Raw genomic sequence first — 23,254 nt, forward strand, 5'->3', positions numbered from 1 at the left:
ATTCATCAGATTTGTATAGCTACTCACTCCTTAGATGCACTACTTAAATATTAAATTACAAATAATAATAAATTAGCAGTTGGTAAATGATATAGAAAATTTAAATCTAACATGATAACACTTAGAATATATACGTTTAACTTTAAAACAGAAAATATTACAAGTTTTTGAAAAATTTTCTCTAGTCAGGCAAGAAAAAAATAAATGATTTTGAACTGGTAAAGAATGGAGAGTAAAGTGAAGAGTACAAAAACTGTGGGACGTTATCTATGGTTTCAACAGACACTAAACTCTCATGGCATCCAGGCACTGTTAACCTTGGTCTGGGGGAGATGTAAGACAAGCTTCAGGGTCAAACGTGGGAAAGGACTGCGCCTTGGGAGCCAAGAAGTCCAAGTTCCACCTCTGGCTCTACTCTGTAAACTAATCTGTTATAATCAGCAGGGGGATGAACAGATAGTTTCCACGGTCCCTTTCACTATTTGAAGAGGTGACCAATGAGCCGAAAACAGGAAAGTCATGTCAAACACACCTACATAATTCACGAACATCACAGCCTTGAAATACAGTTGACCCCTGCACAACACAGGGGCGAGGAGTGGGGTGAGACATCAATTACGATGCAGTCAAAAATCCAAGTATTATAGCTTTGACTCCTCCAAAAGTTAACTACTAATAGCCTACTACTGACTAAAGTCTCACCTATAACATAGTCAATTAACACATATTTGTATGTTATATATATTATATACCATATTCTTATAATAAAGCAAACTAGAGAAAAGAAAACATTATCAAAAACATCATAAGGAAGAGAAAATACAAGTTTGTACAGTTCAAACCCAGGTTATTCAAGGGTCAACTGTATAACAGCATTGTCATTAATAAAATGAGATCATACTGTCCATAGTCCTAGACTACGAGGCTCCATGATATTATCCTCAGTAATTTCCAAAGAAGTTTTAGGTTGAATTACACGGGCCCCAAATAGTTTCAGATCCCATATCCTAGTTCCATTCGGAAAGGGTAAAACAAGCTCAACAACAAGCAGTCCTTTTTCTTCCCTCCTTTCAGCAGACCTGTCAAGTACAAAAGCTATTCCCCTTACATAAGACTAGATAGCAGGGACATTTTGACAGCTGCTTCACTAGACTAACAGCATTTCCTAACATAATCACTAGTAATTTTTCTTTCAGCTTTCCCTCTCATTCAAGTCATATTTCCACATAATACAATAAGGGGAGAAGATATCTGTAAACATCTTCACATTGTTTAAAAACCAGGTAATTTTCTATACCATAATTATACTAATATCCATAATACTGGTTTCTCCAAAAGAATGCCAATCCATTCTGAAAATGAGTACCTGAAACCAATTTTTTCAATAATTTACAAAGGAAAAAAACACAATTATATATAATGAATCCACCTCTTTTTCTTAATTCATGATCATCACTTTTAAAATTAGTGTGTACAAATTCACTTGAGAGAAATATTTTAAAGATTCTTCTTGATCTATGTACTTAATTTGGGGGGGGTCATTAAAATAGCTAGATTAAGAAGTTATATGACATTTAACAAATTCCTTCTCTATTGCTACTACTGTTCTTTTTCCATTTGGCAGATTTTGGGGTTTTGTTGTTGTTAATTGAAGCTGTTCTTCAACTGAATTATGAAACTAATCTTCAGGTTTCATGTTAAACTTTTAAGGCAGAATATTGGCTAGCCATAACCATTAGATTAATGCTAAAACATCAGAATGAGAATTAACTTGGACTGAAGACATAATTAGATAAACTTCAAACCTTGTGAGGATAACTACCATTTAAAAACTATTTTTAAAAAACCTGAGAAATGGTGATTACATTAAGTAAGTTCAGTGACCATATGACTTCAGTTTTCATTCTGTCATTGCATTATGTTTCAATTTTAATATAAACGCTAGGACTTTTTAGTGCTCATAATTTTTACAGAAATAAACACTGTGTTACATTTAGAAGTCCTAATGTTTATCACCCATCTGATGCTGTCATGGTAGCAATTGCTACTTACACTCTTTTTAGAAGTGAGAATTGCAATGCCTCTAAGTGATGACAATGTAATTATTCCTTCTATTGTCAACATAGAGGTGATTTCCTTTCTTCACATACATGATTACACATGCAAATCTAGGCTCATCTGAAATCTTCTAAGTGTGATGAATGTCTGAATTTGAATAAGCACAATCACATGAACCATGAGTCACAGTGATGATGGAAACCAAGCTACAGCCATCCACCCTAAACATATTTTTATCATCTTCCTCTCCTGCAGGAACTCATTCTTCCATTTTCCCACAGCTTTCAACACAATGTCATATCATTTACAATATACAGCCATGACCATTAAGAAAATAACTGAGGGCACAGCCAAGTGGGGAGCCACAGTGAACATGAAGTCTCACTTGGAGGTTTAAATGACCTCATTAACAATTAATTCACACATACAACAATCAGCCTTTCAGAAAAAAACAGGAGACTTTACAAGCTCTATGCCATGCTCTGCAGGCCTCCTGTGGATACACACCATGTCTTACCTGGTCTTTCAGCTGCTGTATGGAAGTCTGAAAATTCAGAATCTGGCTGAAGAGCGGGCTCTGCAGCACTGACTTGAGAAGGTTCAGTTTGTCTTCATTTGCTGCATCCCCACGTTCCCGCAGCTTGGCCTGCAAGCGCTCTGCTGCCTGCAGGGCCCGATTTTTGTCTAAACCAAAGAGCAGTGTTAGTCAGTAACAGGATTCAAAAGACAGGCATCAAACCATGCTTATAGAAATTCTAAAACTATTTCTTGGGAGACATGAAAATTGACTTGGAAAAAAGAAGGGACTAAAACATGTCACTCTAAATACATTCTTCAAACCTTGAAGCCTCTAATAAGAAAGTTTGTTTAAAAGCAGCCAACTGGTTATAGTGTACGGTACATGCAACTAACTAAGTATGGAAACAAATTCAGATGATGCATATCTGACATGCTTCTAATACCAGCTGTTTCAACTTTTATAAAAATTAATTAAAACCAAACATTCTGTGATCTTATAAATGCTATTTCTTTTTTATTAAAAATGTATATATAAGAAAAATTAGAAATATAACTAATAAGTAGAGGTAAATAATGTCACTGATGAAGTATAACAGTTAAAATATAACAATTTCATGTATTAAGTAAGAGGCAATGCATTATATATTTTTGCATTTACTTGAAAATACATTACAATAACACATATTCCTTCAAAAACACAATTTTTTAGTGCTTGAAATGTCTCACCTCCAAGTTAAATAGCATACGTACATAAGCATAAAACTGAATACAATTTATTTATTAATCACCTGTGTAAGGTACCAAGGTGCCAAAGTTAGTATTTTCCATAAGGGCATCCTTAATAATCCTAACATCCAACATGCAAGACTCTAGACAGTTCAATGCTACCATAAATAACAGTTAAAAACATCTCTCAAAATCCCACTCTCACTCCCTCTCTCCCTTCCATGTAAGTGAAGCTACAATTTTTAAAAAATACTGGAGACTGCTAAGATATATGCCCTAACATATTCTCGACGATATCTATTAAAATATATTTGCCATATCATAGTAATAAAAGAGTGCGAACTATCACTAGAGACATTTTTGATAGCAAAAATATGATTATGCAGGAATGGAGAAACTAAAATATTAACTAATGCTGACCATGAGTTCATGCACAAAGTTAAACACTCATATGCAGAATTTTAAAAGCAAACAGTAATAAAGGTATGCCTAAGAACTGATTTTAGGTCATATTTCCCATGGTATCTCAAAAAATAAATCTAGTATGAATTCTCACATCAATTCTTGAAAGGTGTACAACTCAGTAATAACTTACAAAATGAAGATTATAGGTAATGGCTTAAATAATTCTGTATTTCCCCTTTGCTGTCCACTTTCTTATGAGGAACTTTCCTATGTAAACTATTAGTCTTTACTCTGTGTGACTTTAGTATAAAATAGGTGATAGGAAATGTGCACCCATGCATTCTTATTATGGTCATAGTACCAGGAACAAAAGTCAACAGTAATGATCCTCATGATCACAAAAACAGTTCCTCCTTTCCTGCCACCCACTTCCCACTACTCCTCAAAACCTGCAGGTGTCAAGGTATCAGCCATGATCATCAAGGCATCACAGATACCTTCCAATACCTTCCAATAATCACACCCAAAGCGTTCCCAGGAAAAGGTGAAGACTGCAGTGTCAGATAAGGGACCATGACAGACTGGATGTTCCATACCTGACATATCTGAAACCAGTTCTATAAACTAGCTTCTCTAAAACTAAAGAGCAGTACAGTGTGGGGGAAAAAAAGATCAACACAGAAGTCTAGAAAATTTGTTGGATATTTCAACCTAAATTATCTACTGCAGAAATTAAACTACCATAAATTGTCACTCAAGTTTGTCAACCTATTCGGTACTGTTATAACAGTTTTACCAACTTAAAAGCTCAGTACTATTTAACCTGCCAAGAGTAAAGTAAAAGTAAGACACAGGCAATGACCTTCAGTATTAAAAATACTGTTATACTTCTGGTGCTATCCAGAAACAAACTTTAACCAGAACTGAGTTCATAAATTGGAACTGGGTTTACATTAAGCTTTCTTAAAACCCAAATTTGGTAGAACACTTCATATGCTTTTAACTTTTGCTTATAAATGATGTGATTTGATAACACTTCGTATGAAACCATCTAAATATCGAAACACATTGCCCTAGTACAATGATAGTGGATAAAAAAATAACCAAATTATTATAGACAGAATTTTAATATGTAGAACATATTTCAAAGATCCCAATGGAAGAATTTTAAATCATTATCAAAACAGGAAGAAATAGGTCTTACCTATAGTTTCTAACATTTTTTTCCAAATTTCAGTGTTCTTCTTTAGAATGATTATAAACCAACGACTACAATGGAACTCTAGGGAGAAAAGAAAATGAAATGGTTATGTTTTACAACTTTAAAGTTATGTTCTAAAACTAAATATTTTAAAAACCACTTGATACTACTATGATTCCTCTGACCATTAAGATATTGTGGAGATAAGATAGTTTTCTGTATAGGTTAAAAAAAAAAGTATTCATTTTAGGATTTATTCAAAATTATCTTATATTTGAATAAGATTTGCATAAATGTATACAGATTGCATTTGTATAATAAGGTAAAAGGCATAAAATCTATTTTAAATAAGTTGGTGCTCAGTTGCTCAGTCATGTCTGACTCTTTGGGACCCAATGGACTGTAGCCCACCAGGCTTCTCTGTCCATGGAATTCTCCAGGCAAGAATATTTGGGGGAGGGTTGCCATTTCCTCCTCCAGAGAATATTCCCAAACCAGGGATCAAACTCATATCTTTTGCATTGGCAGGCGGATTCTTTACCACTGAGCCACATGGGAAGCCCCAAGTAAGTTGGTGGAAGTATCCAAAATATTTCCTTAAAAGCTCCTCAACAGAGACCACTATAACTCTGGATTCACTTACAGATCCTTACCCAAAGTGGAAGGAGCTTACTAGGCTCTGAATAAGAAATTCTGTAGGCAAAAAATATTTTTAAGATAAAAAGTAGAAGATATGACCCTGCTGTTGAATGCTCCTAGTCTTAACTGGGAAGACAATTCAGACACACCAATTAAGAAATGAACTGTGATGCTCAATCAGCGAGTGAGTGCAAGATATATTAAACCATGGATGAAAAACTGAATAAAGGAGAGCACAACATTCCAAAGATATTTTACATTTTTAAAATACCCTCCTGTCAATAATCTTTTTCCCTACTCAAAAAAACTCCTTCAACCCACACAGATCTTATCTTTCTCTGATTATACTCATCTAAACTCTTTCAAGTACGGGATGCAGGTCTCCGCTGACAATACCCACATCACTAGCTCATCCTGAATCTCTGCTGTCCAACAGTTTTGTACAACTGACTCCAAGTTGTACTGATCCTTCCCCTTGAAGAAAACCCACAGTCATCAGAAGTCAGTGGGTCATTCCTTCAATGGAGAAGAGGAATTCAGAACCAGAGATCCTCACTTTTCATCTAAAAGATGAGACAGGGGACTTCTCTGAGAAGGAACAAGCTGACCCCCTGTTTGAGAAAGAATGCCTTTGGGAGAAAAAGAAGAATCTGGTATGCAGGAGCAGATGCACAGACCATTGATGGTTAGCTCTGTGTAAACTCTGAGAATAATACCTATTGACCTTTCTTAAGCCCGACAATTTAAAATGACTCCATTTCAAATAGTCAAACAGCTCAAGTACTGACACTTGTATTAGAAAATCTCATAAAGTTTTGAAAAAGTAAAATTATATACATGAGTGCTTGGTATGCACAATAAAATTTAATTCTATGCTCTTTCCCCTATGAAAACTTAACTCAGAAAGATAAAAAGTTAAGAAAAAAGAGCATTGACTCTAATGTGAAATTAAGAGTGATACAGCCTTGAACAAGGGGCCTATCATATGAACCTCAGTTTCCTAGAAAATACACTTACTCTTTGGGTTTGTTATGAGAAGTGAGATAAACATACAAATTTTCAGCTCACTGCAAAACACCTACCTCTCTGTTTTTATGATTAATGTTGATCACATGTAGATGAGCATTCCAAGGCCAAGCCTTGCATGGTTTCACAGGGAAAAATATAGGAAGATCTTAAAGGACAATATAAGAATCCTTCATAAAAGAGTATTATTAGGTCCTCTCTCAAAAAATTATTAACTTCTGACAAACAAACAAATGGAAAGATACCCCAACAGCAGGAAGTCCAGGACTACAAACATGTAGTTAATGCAACTGCCCCAGAGGAAGCGTGACAGTAATGAAAGGGCATTGACGAGAGAGTCTGATGACCTGAGTTAAAATTTCAGCCTGACCATTTACTAGCTCTACACCCTTGTTATGTCACTCATCTGTCTTTTCTGAGCTTGGAATCTATAATTACAAGTGAATGGTATTCATAAAGTTTTGAAAGAATACAATTACTTACATGAGTACTTGGTATGCACAATAAAATTTAGTTCTATGCTCTTTCCTCTATGAAAAATTAACTTCAAAAGATAAATAGTAGTCATGGCTTGGTGGGGGATGGAGGTTGGCCTATGGATTCAGAGGCCCACTGATTCATGAGGAGTCTGCAGAGAAAGCACAGAGTAAGTAGTTCTCAATTGTGAAACACCCTGGCATCCAAAAGTTCACCTAAAGTCAGTTACGTGGAAGTAGAATTGCTTATTCTTTCAGAGAAACCCTTATCATAAATGTTTATATATATAAAAGCCTAGACTATTCCTGCAAGCTTTCCAAAGACACTAGTGGTTGGATGTCAAGAGGTGGAGAACAGAACATTTTGAGCTGCATTTCTTCTGGATTTTAATATTTTGTGTCAGTATACGGTGGCCAGATTTAGCAAATAATAATAAAGGATACCCAGTTTAATCTGAAATTCAGATAAATGAATAAATTCTAGTACAGGCATATCCCACAAAATACTTGGGATATAATCACACTAAACACTAACTTGATTATCTGAAATTCAAATTTAACCAGGGATCCATTATTGTATCTGGCAAGCCTACTTTGTATATATTAGCTTAGGAAAAATGCAAATTTTAAAAACCATTTTTAATCTAAGGACTCTATGATTCCTGAAGAACTTTAATGACAAATCCTTTAAAAATCCTCTTTATGATTTTAGCCGTGACCTTTCGATTCTCCATCAAGTGGTTGATAACACTGGTTCCAATCGAGGATAAAAATCAAACAGCTTCTTTCATTTCTTTTAGAAACAGAAACTGATTAATTAGGAATCATTTTACTTTTCAACAAGTTGTACTGGTAATGTGCAGGCACAGCTTTTGTGTAGTTGAGAATCATTACTTGAAACATAAAACAAATCATTCTTGCCCAACACAGATTATATGGCAACTAACAAGTGAAAATGTCTTATGCTAAAAATAATTCTACTAACAGAAACTGCCCCAAATGCATACAATTTTCTAGATATCTTAACTATTTTGACTGTAAAAGAAGTACACCACTAAAAGAGCTTGCTGCAATGGTTCACGGCTTGTCAAAGTTGCTCAGCATCCGTTAATGCATTTAAATTTAGCATTCATCTCATTCTTAGCTGCCTCAGCACTACCTGAAGTTAGTAGACAAATGCAAGGCTGTAGTCATTTGTAGGCAATTTGTCGTAAAGTCAATTGGCCATGACAGAAAAACTGACACTGGCAGTCATAATTCATATTCTAGGGTTACTGAACTACTGTTCCAAGAGCACAAAACTGTCCAGCTACCCACCAGCATCATGCAATCATCCAACAGAAAATAGTCAGCTCTTTTTAGCATCTGTTCTGTAGGACTTCTCCCTCATTTTTACAGGCTTGATCAGAAAAGCATTTGTGAACAAAATCTTTCTTTTGAAGTTGACATTTATGAATCTCTCCAAACTCCTTCAATAATAATAGAATTTATTCATTCTTTTTGCTCTTTCAAATCAAAGAAAATCTAGTATCCAGGAACCTTGCCTTAATGTAAGTCACATACTGATTGATGGTCTCATCCTTCTTTTATAAAATGAAAAGATAAATTACCTGTCCAAAATGAATATGCTGAGATGGGTCACAAGCTTACAAAAGAACTCAAATTCTCTTATTTATTGATTCAGCAACTCACAGAGTGCCTACATGATGAGCATGTTTCTGGGTGGGAGAATTAGAGGAATGAGGACACAGTCTGAGAACTCATGGGCCAAGTGAATGGAAGAAGAAAAAAAAAAGCAAACAGACATTGGAAATAATAAGAATACAAAAGAGAGATGCCATCAAACCCAAACTGAAGAGAAAAGGGAAAGCTTCCTGGAGGCAGCGACCCGTGCATGGAATTTTAAAAAACAGTTGGGAGGTAGGACAGAAGGGGTGATGGAAGGCTGCCCACACAGGGGCAAGAGCACACAGTACCTTCTGAGCACTGCAAGCCCTTACTTAGGCCTGGACTGGGCCTGAAGGACAAGGAAAAGAGAGGTGGCGAGGAACAGATGTGGCTACAGGGTAAATCACTGAGGGCCCTGGGTGCCATCTGTGAAGAGTTTATTTAAAACTGAAGCTTCTTTTGGTAGAGTGAGTGATACAGCCAATCTTTGGTTTAGAAAGATCATTCTGGTGATGGTGTGGAGTATCTATAAAAGAAATAAAAACTGGAAGCAAGAAGACCAGTTAAGAAGCATTTTCAAAGAGATGAAAGTGAAAAGTAAATGAAAATGGGAGACAGATCTGAGGATTAAGAGCTGTAAGCAACAGGACCTGGTGATGTGAAGATAAGGCAGATGAGTCTAGGAAGAATCTCAGCTTTCCTGCTTGAGTTACTGATCGGATGGTAATATTAACACCATCAAGATTGAGAATATTCAAAAAAAAAATAGTAAGTGATATGATGTTCTAGACATAAAGCTCTGTCCTGATCAAGAGTTTAAAAGGCTGAGTGAGTGTTACAGTGCCTTATAAGACTGCTAGGCCCCCAAACTTCATTTGTTGAAGCTGTAACCCTCAATGAGATTATATTTGGAGATAGGGTTTTTAGGAAATAATCAAGTTTAAATGAGGTTATAAGGGTGGGGTCCTAAACCAAGAGGACTGAAAACCTTATAAGAAGACAAAGAGGTATCTATGTTCCTCTCCCTCCTTCCTTTTCCCCCTCTTATCACATGCAAGCAAGAAAGAAAAGCCATGCTTTTTCTTTGGAAGTACACAGTGAGAAAGTGGCCATCCACAAAACCAGGAAGAGAGCTCTCACCCGAAACCAAACCCTGCTAGACCTTGAGGGTGAACTTCCCAGCCTTTTACAGCAGTGGGGAAATAAATTTCTACTGTTTCAGCCACCCAGTCTATGGCATTATTTACAGCAGCCTGAACTAATTACTGCAGACTGCAACCTTCCCACAGCCCCTGCTCCAAGGAATATGCCATTGCATACTATGCTATGCCCCCCTCCTCCAACCATAACCAAGGAAGCAAAGGGTGGGCCCCTCTCTCAATGGAAGACAACCTAAGTGCTGACCTAAGAGGTAAAACTGGGCTAGAGTCTCTCTCTTGAGAATTTGAAAGAATTAACCAATTAGTAGTAGAGCTAGAGTTGAAAAGATAGAAGCATGAGTAAGAATGAAGAAGCTAAGGTGGAGCACACATAGGCTTGAGTTATGAGAGACAGAAACAAATCAGTGGACAGAGACAGAAGAACACAGCTGACATTAGGAGAGAGGCAAGTATAGCCTGGGAGACCCAACACAGTGAATGAGAGGAAAACTAAGTAAAACTGGCCCCCAAGAAACAGCCACTGACATCCATTTTTACCGTGCACTCCACTTTGCCAAAGGTAATCTGTATGAGGCTCTCTGTTCCAATCAAACACACCTATCATACTCTGCTTCGGTACAGCATCATACTATCACATCCCAAATAAACCAGTATCTTTCTTAAGATGAACCCTTCCTCCTTTAATTCATGTGGATACTCTACTTCCAATAAAGATTTGAGGGGACTTACAAGCAAATACAACTTTAATATGAAAACTGAGACAATTAAGAATTTTACAAGAGAGATAGTTACTTCAAAAAAACAGAGCATGGGGAACTTCTACTACAGCAGGTGAATAAAATACTGTAAAGGATTCAGTTTTGATCAGAGCCTGAGAAAAGTCATCAGGCTTAAATCAAAGAAATCATAAATCTACTGTTGATAAAGGAATGGGAGATCTGACTAATAAGGTTTCATTCTATAAATGAAACCACAGTAACTGAGGAAAACATTCACAAGTAATGAAAATATTCCTGGCTAAAATATTCTAGTCAAAGGAGAATAGAAATACTTTCACTTCAAACTCCACTAGAAAAATAAGCCAAACATGTAGGTTAAAATTAAAACACTAAAAAAAAAAAAAAAATAGAATTTACAATTTATAAACCAGGAGGAAAAAAGATGGAACAAACCATACTCAAGCAATCTAAAAGAGTTTGGGAATATAGAAAATAAAGAAAAAGGAAAAAGCATCATTAAAAAAAGAGAAATGAAATAAATTCAGATATCCATATTCACAATAAATATAAACAGGTTAGACTCACTGAAGAACAGGCTCACAATCTGTATCTCAAAAATGAAAATGAGAGTTGTAAACAGTCTGATGTCAACCTATAATTTTTAATATATAGAATAATAATATATGCTACACATAAAAAGGTATTTATGTGATTTCATCATTACAACAATGAGTTATTGATAAAAGGACACATTCTAAAATCAATTACAGTTATAGTTACTTTTAGGAGTGGACAGATGGAAGTGGTAGCTTTTGATTAGAGAGAGGTCAAAAGGTGACTTTAGCTTTCTCTACTTTTTTAAGGAAACTATAATTTTAGAATGTTTTAAAATGTCTAAAATGTTTAAAATGTATTAAAATTAATTGAGTTGAAGTATTTATGGATAAAGTGGTGAAATGCATGGTATTTTCTTCCAAAAAATGGAAGAGGACAGAAGAAATATGACTGGACATGAAACAGTGGCTATTAAAAGTGAATAATGGATACATGAGGATTCACTATAATATACACATCATAAAATGTACATTATAAAGTTTTCATAAGGAATCTGTATTTGTACCATTAAAAGCAAATTTATTCTGATTTTCTGATGGCTAGAAGTACTGCTTCTAGTTTTACCAAGCCCTGTGAGATAAGAGCCTCCGAAGCAGATCTATGGCCCCGGATTAGCTAATTCCAAGTGAGACTGAGCAGCAGGGCAGGAAGTGATAAATGACTATTACTGTTCTACTTCCAAACACACACACAGCAAACTAAAACCCCACCACTGGAAATGACGGGTCAACCCAAGAGAGTACATAAATATAAATTTGTTTCAGTTGAAAGAAAACTTATCTTTCATGTATATGTAAATGATGATTCAATATTATGAAAAGTCACACAATATATTTAAGCTAAAATTATAATATGGGCAAATGGCATATTAATCCACATTTGGAAATACATAAATTATAATCATTACTCTGATCAGGAATCTACATACTCTAAACAAATTTGGTGATAATAATCATCTCATTCCTTTTCCTAGGAATTTTCTAATATGGAGAAAAGAACTTACTGAAAATACATATAGATATTAGGCTATTTAGTAACTTACAGACACACTTACACAACAATGTGTTTATACTAACAAACATTAACTTTATTTAATGTTCATTAACTTTATTTTGGTTTTGAAAGCTACTTCCTTTTATTTTTAAAACTGTTGGCCTGAAGTGAAAGGTTCATTGTCCTTTCAAAAGGTATAACATGTTCTGTCCTTAACTGCGGATTTCCTAAAAGCACAAAGATACTAATTTTATACATACATTTTGCCAGATTCATATCCACTTCTAGAAACACACACATAAATTATATTTTGTGATGATTTTGAGTCAAGCTCCTTATTTATTGCTCACACTCAAAGATAAAGTCAATTTTATGATTGAAAGCAGCCTTAAAAAACACATAGGGCACAGACAAATGCAAGTTTGTGAAGGTCTGGTGAACTATAATTTAAAAAATAACTATAACAATTTAAACAATAAGAATCAGCAGTGTGTCTGGGATTAGAACCCCAGGCTGCTTTATTACTCAATTGACTTTTTGAAAGGCCAGACTTTTTTTAAATATACTACAAACCAATTAAGTTTATAGTCCGTTGTACTATATTCATTTCCTTCCTCCTCCATCATCCATCTATTTTTTTTTAAAGAACAACCAAGGAGACACACACATACACACTGCTAGAGAATTGGAGATTCCAATCCCTTCTCTTGGGCAACCATTTTTATGTATTTTCCATCCATTTTGTTCTCTCTTAAAGCAATCACCCCTACAGGAAAGGGACCCTCTGCCCAAATCAACTCACACCAAATATGGTGACTCCGTAAAAAGATTTAGATGCTTCTGAGAATAAAGATTTAGCCTCTTCTGTTCTCTCATCCCCTAGCTAAACGCAGGAATTTAGGTTGGTGGGCAGTTTGCTCCTGTTTGCCACCACACTGTCAGTGTTGAGAGCCAAGCAGCAACAGGCTGGGCGCACTTCTTGGACAGAACCAGGCAGGGGAATCCCTCCAAGGGCTGCCCCTGCAGGCAAACAACACTGGGTCCACATCAGACTCCAGAGGCAGCCAGCTGTTCATACAGCACTCACTCCAGCCGTATAACTGAACTGAGGGAAACCAAAAATGGACAGGGGGATTAACTCTGCCACAGGATCCTCAGGTGTCATTCCTCTAGCTGGCAAAATCCACCAGAAAAAGTACTGCAGGCGCCTGCCTCCTGCCCTTTGCCTGCCTGGAACGAAGCAATTCTCCAGTGGGCAGGGCCAATGGTGTCCCTGGTGCTTAGAAAAAGCACGAATACACAAAGCGTCCCCACAGGACCCTGTAACACGGCCCGGCAGCTGCCAGTCAGTTCTGTGTTAAGACTGACCTACTGCAAGAGGAGGTGATAGACGAAGCTCTGTCGTTCCTGGCTGCCCTCTCAGAGATGAATTTGTGAGATCTCAGTGACAATACTGGCATATAACAAAACAATTGATGGCTTCGTCAGTTGTGACTCAATGATTCCTTAGGGGAAAGCCCTAAAGAACAGTAAAGAGAGACATACTTTTCAACACAGATACACTGTGGAACTAGGAGATGGAAGGTCAGAATATCACAACCATACTGCTTCAACTTACCTCCCCATCCAACTAGTTCATGCTATTCATCAAAGGTCATCCAAGGGCTTTGCCCCATGATTTAAAAAATAACTCTACATCCACCATTCCCAAACAGTTTTTCCTGTTCTGGAATCTTTTCTACAAAAATTATGAAGCGTTGTCTATAATATCGCCACTTAGCTATCATTTAGCTGTAAGTACTAAACGTAGTTAGATATTTTTATTTTTCCCCATCAATCAGTGCTTCCTAAATTCCGTCTGTGGCTTTCATGATTTCCCTTTGCTGAATCTGGATGGAAACACAGACAACGTTTACAAACTTTAATCAGAAAAGGGCAGCCTCAAATTTCCAACAGGAAACCCTCTGGGAAGAAAACGGCATACTGAAATGTGACTTAACGTAGCTGTTTTTCTTTCCTGGACTATGCTTGTGGTGACTAGAGATCTGCACCCATGTTGACTCAGTTACAACCCTTTGCTATGCTGAGAAATACCAGGCATGTGCTGAAAAGTACCAGGCATGTGCTGAGAAGGGCTCACGAAAGATAATGCTCTCTTGCTCTAAGTCCATTCTTTGCCATATTTGTCATGGAGCATTTAGAACCCTTAAGTTTAGCTGGCAGAAGAAACTAATGCATTTTTGCAATTATTAATGCTTAATAATTTCAAATATCTTATTTAAAGACATCAGAAAAGTTTGTGACCTTTTACCAAAACAATTTGTTAACACCTTATTTTGTTGATAAGGAGTAAAAGGTCAAAGAGATTACTAACTTTCCCAAGATTACATAACTCAGACCTTTTATTAAACAATCCTATTTCTACAGCCATTATTATGCAGGGGCACTGCAAAGTTTACATAATAAAACATCAATAACTATCTGAAAGTTTCAACCAAAGGTAGTCTTAATTCATCTACAAGAGGATACGGGGGCAGAAGAAAAATGGAGAAATAATAAGCTTAAAAATCTTACTCCGTTAGATTGGGTGTCTATTAAATTCCCTAAACAATGAACTGTTTCATTTTCCATGTCATTTTGTGGATTTTTTTTTTAAAGCAACTTTATTGCTCAGGTACAAATTAACCACCAAATATTCTCTTAAAGAGCCAAAGGTTTCCTCATATATAGTCACCACTGGAATATTTAAAATGCAGGTGTGTTGTAATCCACAACTAAGCCAATAATGTGTCATTTAAGACTGTTAAAATATGCTCTTCAATAACAACTGATAATAAAACTGTATATAAGAATTGGCTTCTGTTGCATCTAGTATAATAACTCTTCCATAAGTGAGTTTTTTAGACAATGAACTGGCATTTATTGTTACTCTTTGAAATGAAACCATTTATGAAATAGCTGTCATATATCCCTATCTTCTTAAACACAGAATATGTGCTTCACAAACATGCATATGTTTAAACCTACCAATAGCTGAATATTAGATATACCCACTTTCAAGTAAGAAAACTGAGGCTGAAAGATTGAAGTATTTTCTCCTATACTCATGAAGTATGTAAGCAACAGAGCTAACATTAAAAGCCAATCTGAGTTTGACTGACATGAAAGTCAAGTGCTTTCCACCAAATCATAGCTCTGTGCTCTAATAATAATACTACAAGAAAGAAAATAGCTACTTACCTTCAGATAAGTAGCCTCAAACAGCCATGCTTTCAGAGGTCCCAAACTGCTACTATAAGGCTCTCTTGAAAAAACATTCTTACCATTTCACTAGTTGAGATTCTGGGCAAGTTAACTTCTTGGAGCTGCTGTTGTAAAGTAAGCATTAACAGTAACATATGCAAAATGCCTAGAAGAAACAGGCATACAAAAGCCGCTGCTATCATTATTTCGTCTTCTAGTGTCTGCACCAACTCAATGGACATGAGCTTGGGTAAACTCCGGGAGTTGGTGATGGACAGGGAAGCCTGGCGTGCTACAGTCCATGGGGTCGCAGAGTCAGACAGGACTGAGCGACTTAACTGAACTGAGTATCTGCTGTTTCCAATTTGAACGTAACTCTTTAACAGGAGTGAAAATTTGATCATTTCTGACCTTGGTCTTGTAAGTTACACTATGTCTTACCTATGTAGTAAATAAAGCATTTAGCTTTAGGACAGCTTTCCCATTGCTGAAAAATACACGTACTTTTTGTACTACTGAAGATCCCACAAATCACTCGCTCTAAAATACTTCAAAGAAGTAGAAATGAACCCAAAGAAAGTGTAGTCCAAAATTCAGCTTAGTCAAATAACTGACACTTTAAAAAGTGTTAAGTTACCAACCAGAGGAGACAGACGGAGAGGGAATAGATGGGGTGTCTGACAAGACAGAGATAAACGAACAGGAAGAAAGGAAGAAGAAATATTGAGGTGAAGAAACTGAAAGGGGGAAGAAATAGAAAGCTGAAGGACAGCAAAGCAAGTTAGAAAGCCCTGAGAAGTCCTTAGCATTGGCCAGGCTAACAGGAGGTGGAGGGCGTGCTGACTAAGGTCACAGATGCCCAGAAGAACTGAATCATCTCCCTGCCAATGTAAAATCTGATCTCAAAGGAAGAACTGCAACTCAATCTTCCTGTATCCAAACACAGTAAAACTCATTACATTTGAGTCACTATCTTTTGAGTCAGTTATCAGAATCTCCTGAGATAAAGTATGTGAAAAAGTTTAGAAAATGGGAAGTTATAGAAGCAATGGCACCCCACTCCAATACTCTTGCCTGGAAAATCCCATGGACAGAGGAGCCTGGTAGGCTGCAGTCCATGGGGTCGCTAAGAGTCGGACCTGACTGAGCAACTTCACTTTCACTTTTCACTTTCATGCATTGGAGAAGGAAATGGCAACCCACTCCAGTGTTCTTGCCTGGAGAATCCCAGGGACAGGGGAGCCTGGTGGGCTGCCATCTATGGGGTCGCACAGAGTCGGACACGACTGAAGCGACTTAGCAGAAGCATTAGGCATTATTATTAATATCAACGGTATTGGTATCAGAATGGCTGACTGATGCTGTTGTTTCCTATCCCTAACTTCAGAAAATCAATAACGATAAAAAATTATATATACACAGCACTATTTTAGCAAGTTTTAAATAAGCACTTACATTTTCCAAAGCATAAGGCACAGGTAGATTCAGCAGGCAGATACTTGCACCAGATACTTCCATTCTCATACAAATAAATACACACTTTCACATCTAATTTTGCATTCATAATTGTGTTTTTGTTTTTTTTAAGAAAGCCATCCTAAATTCTATAAACTTTAAGCCCCCCCTCAAAAAAAACAAACCGTACTATCTGCCTCTATCACTAAACCATATGGCAAAGAAAAATAAAGACAGGTACCTTGCTTCCGAGCTCTCAATTTTGTAGAAAACAGTACATAATTATACTGCAACAAGATGTGCTAAATTTTGGGAGAGTAAAAGGAACCAATGCTATCAGAATGAGTCAGAAGAAAAAACTGAGAACTTGACATGTGAATCGTCCTGAAAGACCTGCAACTTGGGATATGAGGGACAGCCAGGAGAGGGAATGGCATCTCTTATAAATGGAAAGACACCTGCTAAGACAACAAAGCCACATAATTTAATGACAATGGTTCTGTAGCACAAGGCTGCCATGCTAGACAGGAGAGGAAAGCCATGTTTTCATGGCCTTCGTGGGACTTTGCCCTACAGGGGGAGAGCAGTGAATTTTAGATACATGGGGCAGGGGTGGCAGGGAAGAGGGGGAGTTACTAAAATTTGTTTTCTGGGGGAAAAAAAATCTGGCAATAGGCTACATAGTTCATCAAAAATAGAAAAGAACTAGGGATTTCCCTGGAGGTCCAGTGGTTAAGTCTCAGAGCTTCCAACATAAGGGGCCCAGGTTCCATCCTGCAAACCGAGGGTTCATGAGCCTCAACTGAAGATTCCTTACGGCATAACTAAGAAAAAATCCCACAATTCTCAACCAAATTGTGACCTGGCACAGCAAAAGAAATAAATAAATACGTTTTAAAAAATAGAAAAGAACTAATAATAGAACAAACAGACGTTAGGTTGTTAAAAACAGCCCAGACCTGGGGTAGGGTGGGGGGTGGAGGGGGGTGGGAATGCAGAAATGTGAGCAAGATTAATGACAAGAAACAAGAGAAGTGATACAGACACACACATTAGAGAGTATTAAAAGGACCAATGACCACTAGTTGTGTGTGTGGGACAGGTGTAATGTTTGAATGACAGCAGCAGAGGTCAACTCTTAGCATTTCTAATCTGGGAAACTAAAAATACCAGAGCATCATTAGCTTAAAGAGCAGAAAAAGAAATGTCACTTAGAGAAAGGGGGTAGAAATGCATTCCTTTTGGGCATATTGAGCTTGAAATGTCTAGAAAACAGGAAACAATAGAATTTAGGCTCCATGAGGGTAGGAACTTTTATTTGTATTTTTAAATGTTGTTGATTTCTTTTTCTCACTGGACTATATCACCAGCCCCAGAAACAGTGGCTGGCCCCAAGTGGGCACTCAATAAATATTTGCTGAAAGAATGAATCAATTACATAAGTGAATCTAAGGAGAAAAAAAATTTGGAAGTATAAATCAGGGAATCCCTGGCCTAAAGATGTTGCTGAAGATAAAGAAGATTAATCAGGGAGAAAATAGAGATTAAGGAGAGAACAGACTGGAACTCTGGGAAACACAGACATTTAAAAATAGAACATAAGAATTACTTTAGGAGTAAAAATCCATTAGAAGTAAGGGCTCTTCATGCTTTATCACTCTCAACAGGTACTTAAAAACTCCCACCAGGGCCAACACTCTAGGCCAGGTTACTGTTTATTTAGCTGACCCTAAATAAGGATCATCATTGACATCACATTTGACATCACTTTGGTTCCTATACCAATGTGATAACAAATGACTTATGGAAAGTGAAAGGCGCTCAGTTAAGTCCAACTCTTTGCAACCCCATAGACTATACAGTCTATGGAATTCTCCAGGCCAGAATACAGGAGTAGGTAGCTGTTCCCTTCTCCAGGGGATCTTCCCAACCCAGGGATCGAACCCAGGCCTCTGGCATTGCAGGCAGATTCTCTACCAGCTGAGACACAAGGCAAGTCCCTGACTTATGGAAAATAACCTTAATCAAGTCAAATTAAATACAGAAAATCAAAATATCTTAGACATCAAACAATTATTTGTAAGAAAAATTCAAAATCCTAGTGGAATCAAAATATTCCAGCCAGATCCAAGATGAAATAGTATCTACATACATGGAAAATCTGGGCTTTCCAGGGAGCTCAGTGGTAAAGAATTTGCCTACCAAAGCAAGAAACACAAGAGACACAGGTTCAATCCCTGAGGGAAAATCCCGTCGAGTAGGAAATGGCAACCCACTCTAGTACTCTTGCCTGGGAAATCCTACAGACAGAGAAGCCTGGTGGGCTACAGTCTACAGGGTCGCAAAGTGTTGGACACAACTGAGCACACAAGCACGCAAAACATGGGGAAAAAAAAAATCTAAAAAATCAGTGATCAGGCTCTCTTATTTACCTCCATGCTGCTGCTGCTGCTAAGTCGTTTCAGCCGTGTCCAACTCTGTGTGACTCCATAGACGGCAGCCACTAGGCTGCCCCGTCCCTGGGATTCTCCAGGCAAGAACACTGGAGTGGGTTGCCATTTCCTTCTCCAATGCATGAAAGTGAAAAGTCAAAGTGAAGTTGCTCAGTCGTGTCCAACTCTTAGTGACCCCATGGACCACAGCCTACTAGACTCTTCCGTCCATGAGATTTTCCAGGCAAGAACACTGGAGTGGAGGGCCAGTGCCTTCTCTGACCTCCATACTAAACCAAAACAAATTCACCTCTAGATTGTCCATTAACTGAACAGGCAAACACTCAAAAATAAAGTCTGTCCATAGTAACTGAAACCAATGTTTTTCATAACCTGTACTAAAAGCTTTCTAGAGAGAATGCAGTATTCCTCTGACAGCAAAGAGATGCCACTCTCTAAACCAGCTGATATGCTCCTTAGGCAGTGGTAGTCTACACTGCTGAAGACACACTGAGGAAAATCAGTTGATAATTTCCATCATGCTGGCCAGATTCCAAGTGGCTCAGCTAAGGGAAAATTATACAAAGAAGTCAAAAGTAATATGAACCTACTCAAACACAAACCTTAGCCATATAAGATAAGTAAGTGTGGACCAATTCAATCCCCTCACTACTAATTCAGAAATAATTATAACAGGCTACACTATTTAGTTACCTTATGTAATTCCATAGGACTCACTAAGGCCATCCTAACAACCTGGTATTTTCTCTCTAAAAACAATTTAAAAGATCTTACTCTTTCAATAAACATGACTATTTGCTTCTTAATTAACCCATCTACTATTTAATCACATACATTAACTGTATTTTACTATGGCACTCAAAGGGCTGTTAAAAGTAAGATTATAAACCAACTTTTACTTTTGTAATAATCCAGAGAGTGCACCTGCTTTAATGGTGGTGTTCTGGGGTTTGTAGTTTTTGTTGTTACACAAAATTTCAATCAAGTGATGAGAAAGTAGCAACAAACATATACATGTTAAAAAATGGCCTGAGAAATCTGAATGACCCCAGTAAGAATAACATGTTTTCATAAAATAATGACTATCCCTTCTCCAATTCCTGGTGTGTCCAATGATCTTAGGTGTAACATACACTGGGGGGCAATTATTTGGATAATTCAGGCACCAAATTACTCCTTTGTTATCCAATTCACTATATGATTGTTACATAAAGTTGTCAAAAGAAGTAACCAATAAAACTTTCAAAAATTGTAAGAGCTACCAAAAATATGTACAACGGTCAGGAGAACTAGGCAAGTACTCTGGAATAAAGCTCGGGGCTCAATACTAAGAGTGACTTCATAATGTCATATACAAAAGCTTGTGGAAAGCCTCAATACTCATGCAACTTTTTTTTTTAATTAGCGGACATCTTCAAAAATTAGAAAAATTTAAACCTCCTTATTTTACAATTTACTAGGCTTTTTTTTTAAACAAAACATAACTTACATATTTTGAAACTTCAACTAACATTAAATAAGGGTATTCAAATTTTATGTTGATCAAAAAGGGACAGGAATTTAAGAAGATAGAGTAAAACTATCAAATACAAAAGTCTGACTCAACACAGTTGAAACCAAACAAGCACACTACAAGACAACGAAGTATAAGAAAATCCTGAATTATTAAAAAAAAAAAAACTCTGAATGGTATATTCATACAATGAACTAATACTCAGCAATAAACAGTAAAAAAACACAAGTAAAGGCAACACGGATGAACCCAAAATAGAGTCAAAACAGTCAGACACAAAGAACACACTGTATGACTCCATCTATTTAAAGCTCTAGAGAATGCAAACTAATCTACAGTGACAGAAAGCAGATCAGTGGTTACTTGGAGATGGGGAAGTAGGCAAGGCAGGAAAGGATTACCAAGGGGCATGAAAAAAAATCTGCCAGGGATGGACATGCTCGGTCTTGACTGCCAGGATGTTTCACAAGGGCCAAAACCCAACAAGCTATACAATTTCAATACATGAAGTTTATCATATGTGAATTTTGATTATATTAATACCTCAGTAAAATACTTAAACAAGCCCTCCTCACTCCTTGAGAAAACGGGAGAGTCTAAACATCCTGAGTTTAGTACCCAACAGATACTCATTGAATTTAACAGAGCAGCCTAGGGAGAAAAATTCAGGCCAAGGGGGACTGTTTACACAGACAAAGATATTGATAGATATATGGCTATGGCTATAGACAAACAGCTGAGAAAAGAAAAGAAGCTAAAGGCAAAGGAGAAAAGGAAAGAGACACGCATTTGAATGCAGAGTTCCAAAGAAAAGCAAGGAGAGATAAGAAAGACTTCCTCAATGATCAGTGCAAAGAAATAGAGGAAAACAATAGAATGGAAAAGACTAGAGATCTCTTCAAGAAAATCAGAGATACCAAGGGAACATTTCATGCAAAGATGAGCACAAAAAAGGACAGAAATGGTATAGAACAAACAGAAGCAGAAGATATTAAGAAGAGGTGGCAAGAATACACAGAAGAACCATACAAAAAAGTTCATGGCCCAGACAATCATGATGGTGTGATCACTCACCTAGAGCCACACATCCTGGAATGCAAAGTCAAGTGGGCCTTAGGAAGCATCACTACGAACAAAGTTAGCGGAGATGATGGAATTCCAGTTGAGCTATTTCACATTCTAAAAGATGACGCTGTGAAAGTGCTGCACTCAATATGCCTGCAAATCTGGCAAACTTAGCAGTGGCTACAGGACTGGGAAAGGTCAATTTTCATTCCAATCCCAAAGAAAGGCAATGCCAAAGACTGTTCAAACTACCACACAATTGCACTCATCTCACATGCTAGCAAAGCAATGCTCAAAATTATCCAAGCCAGGCTTCAACAGTACGTGAACCATGAACTTCCAGATGTTCAAGCTGGATTTAGAAAAGGCAGAGGAACCAGAGATCAAATTGCCAACATCCGCTGGATCATCAAAAAAGCAACAGAGTTCCAGAAAAACATCTACTTTTCCTTTATTGCTACGCTAAAGCCTTTGACTGTGTGGATCACAACAAACTGTGGGAAATTCTTAAAGAGATGGGAATACCAGACCACCTGACCTGCCTCCTGAGAAACCGTATGCAGTTCAAGAAGTAACAGTTAGAACTGGACATGGAACAACAGACTGGTTCCAAATCAGAAAGGAGTACGTCAAGGCTGTGTATTGTCACCCTGCTTATTTAATTTCTATTCACAGTATTCATGCAAAATGCTGGGTTGGATGAAGCACAAGCTGGAATTGAGATTGCCGGGAGAAATATCAATACCTCAGATACGCAGATGACACCACCCTTATGGCAGAAAGCAAAGAAGAACTAATGAGTCTCTTGATGAAAGTGAAAGAGAACAGTGAAAAAGTTGGCTTAAAGCTCAACATTCAGAAAACTAAGATCATGGCATCCAGTCCAATCACTTTAGGCCAAATAGATGGGGAAACAATAGAAACAATGAGAGAGATTATTTTTATGGGCTCCAAAACCACTGCAGAGGGTGACTACAGCCATGAAATTAAAAGACGCTTGCTCCTTGGAAGAAAAGCTATGATGAACCTAAACTGCATATTAAAAATCAGAGACATTACTCTGCCAACAAAGGTCCATCTAGTCAAAGCTATGGTTTTTCCAGTAGTCATGTATGGATGTGAGAGCTGGACTATAAAGAAAGCTGACTGATGAAGAATTGATGCTTTTGAACTGTGGTGTTGGAGAATACTCTTGAGAGTCCCTTGGACTGCAAGGAGATCCAACCAGTCCATCCTAAAGGAAATTAGTCCTGAATATTCATTTGAAGGACTGACGTTGAAGCTGAAGCTCCAATACTTTGGCCACCACTGTAAAAGACC

At 37.2% G+C, this 23,254-nt stretch overlaps 1 long non-coding RNA gene across 1 annotated transcript in view; it reads right to left on the reverse strand.

Moving 5' to 3' along the window:
* Window positions 1-2,099: 2,099 nt before the first annotated feature.
* The window catches only part of LOC113888665, a 29,468-nt gene continuing 8,313 nt past the window's right edge, over window positions 2,100-23,254 (reverse strand). The window contains exons 2-3 of the long non-coding RNA XR_003510031.1: window positions 4,913-4,990; window positions 2,100-2,742 (exon numbers count right to left, since the gene is read on the reverse strand). This is a non-coding gene — a long non-coding RNA (uncharacterized LOC113888665). The remainder of the gene's footprint in view (window positions 2,743-4,912; window positions 4,991-23,254) is intronic.

This window comes from Bos indicus x Bos taurus, unplaced genomic scaffold, assembly GCF_003369695.1.
Source record: "Bos indicus x Bos taurus breed Angus x Brahman F1 hybrid unplaced genomic scaffold, Bos_hybrid_MaternalHap_v2.0 tig00000782_arrow_arrow_obj, whole genome shotgun sequence".
Classification (NCBI taxonomy): Eukaryota; Metazoa; Chordata; class Mammalia; order Artiodactyla; family Bovidae; genus Bos; species Bos indicus x Bos taurus.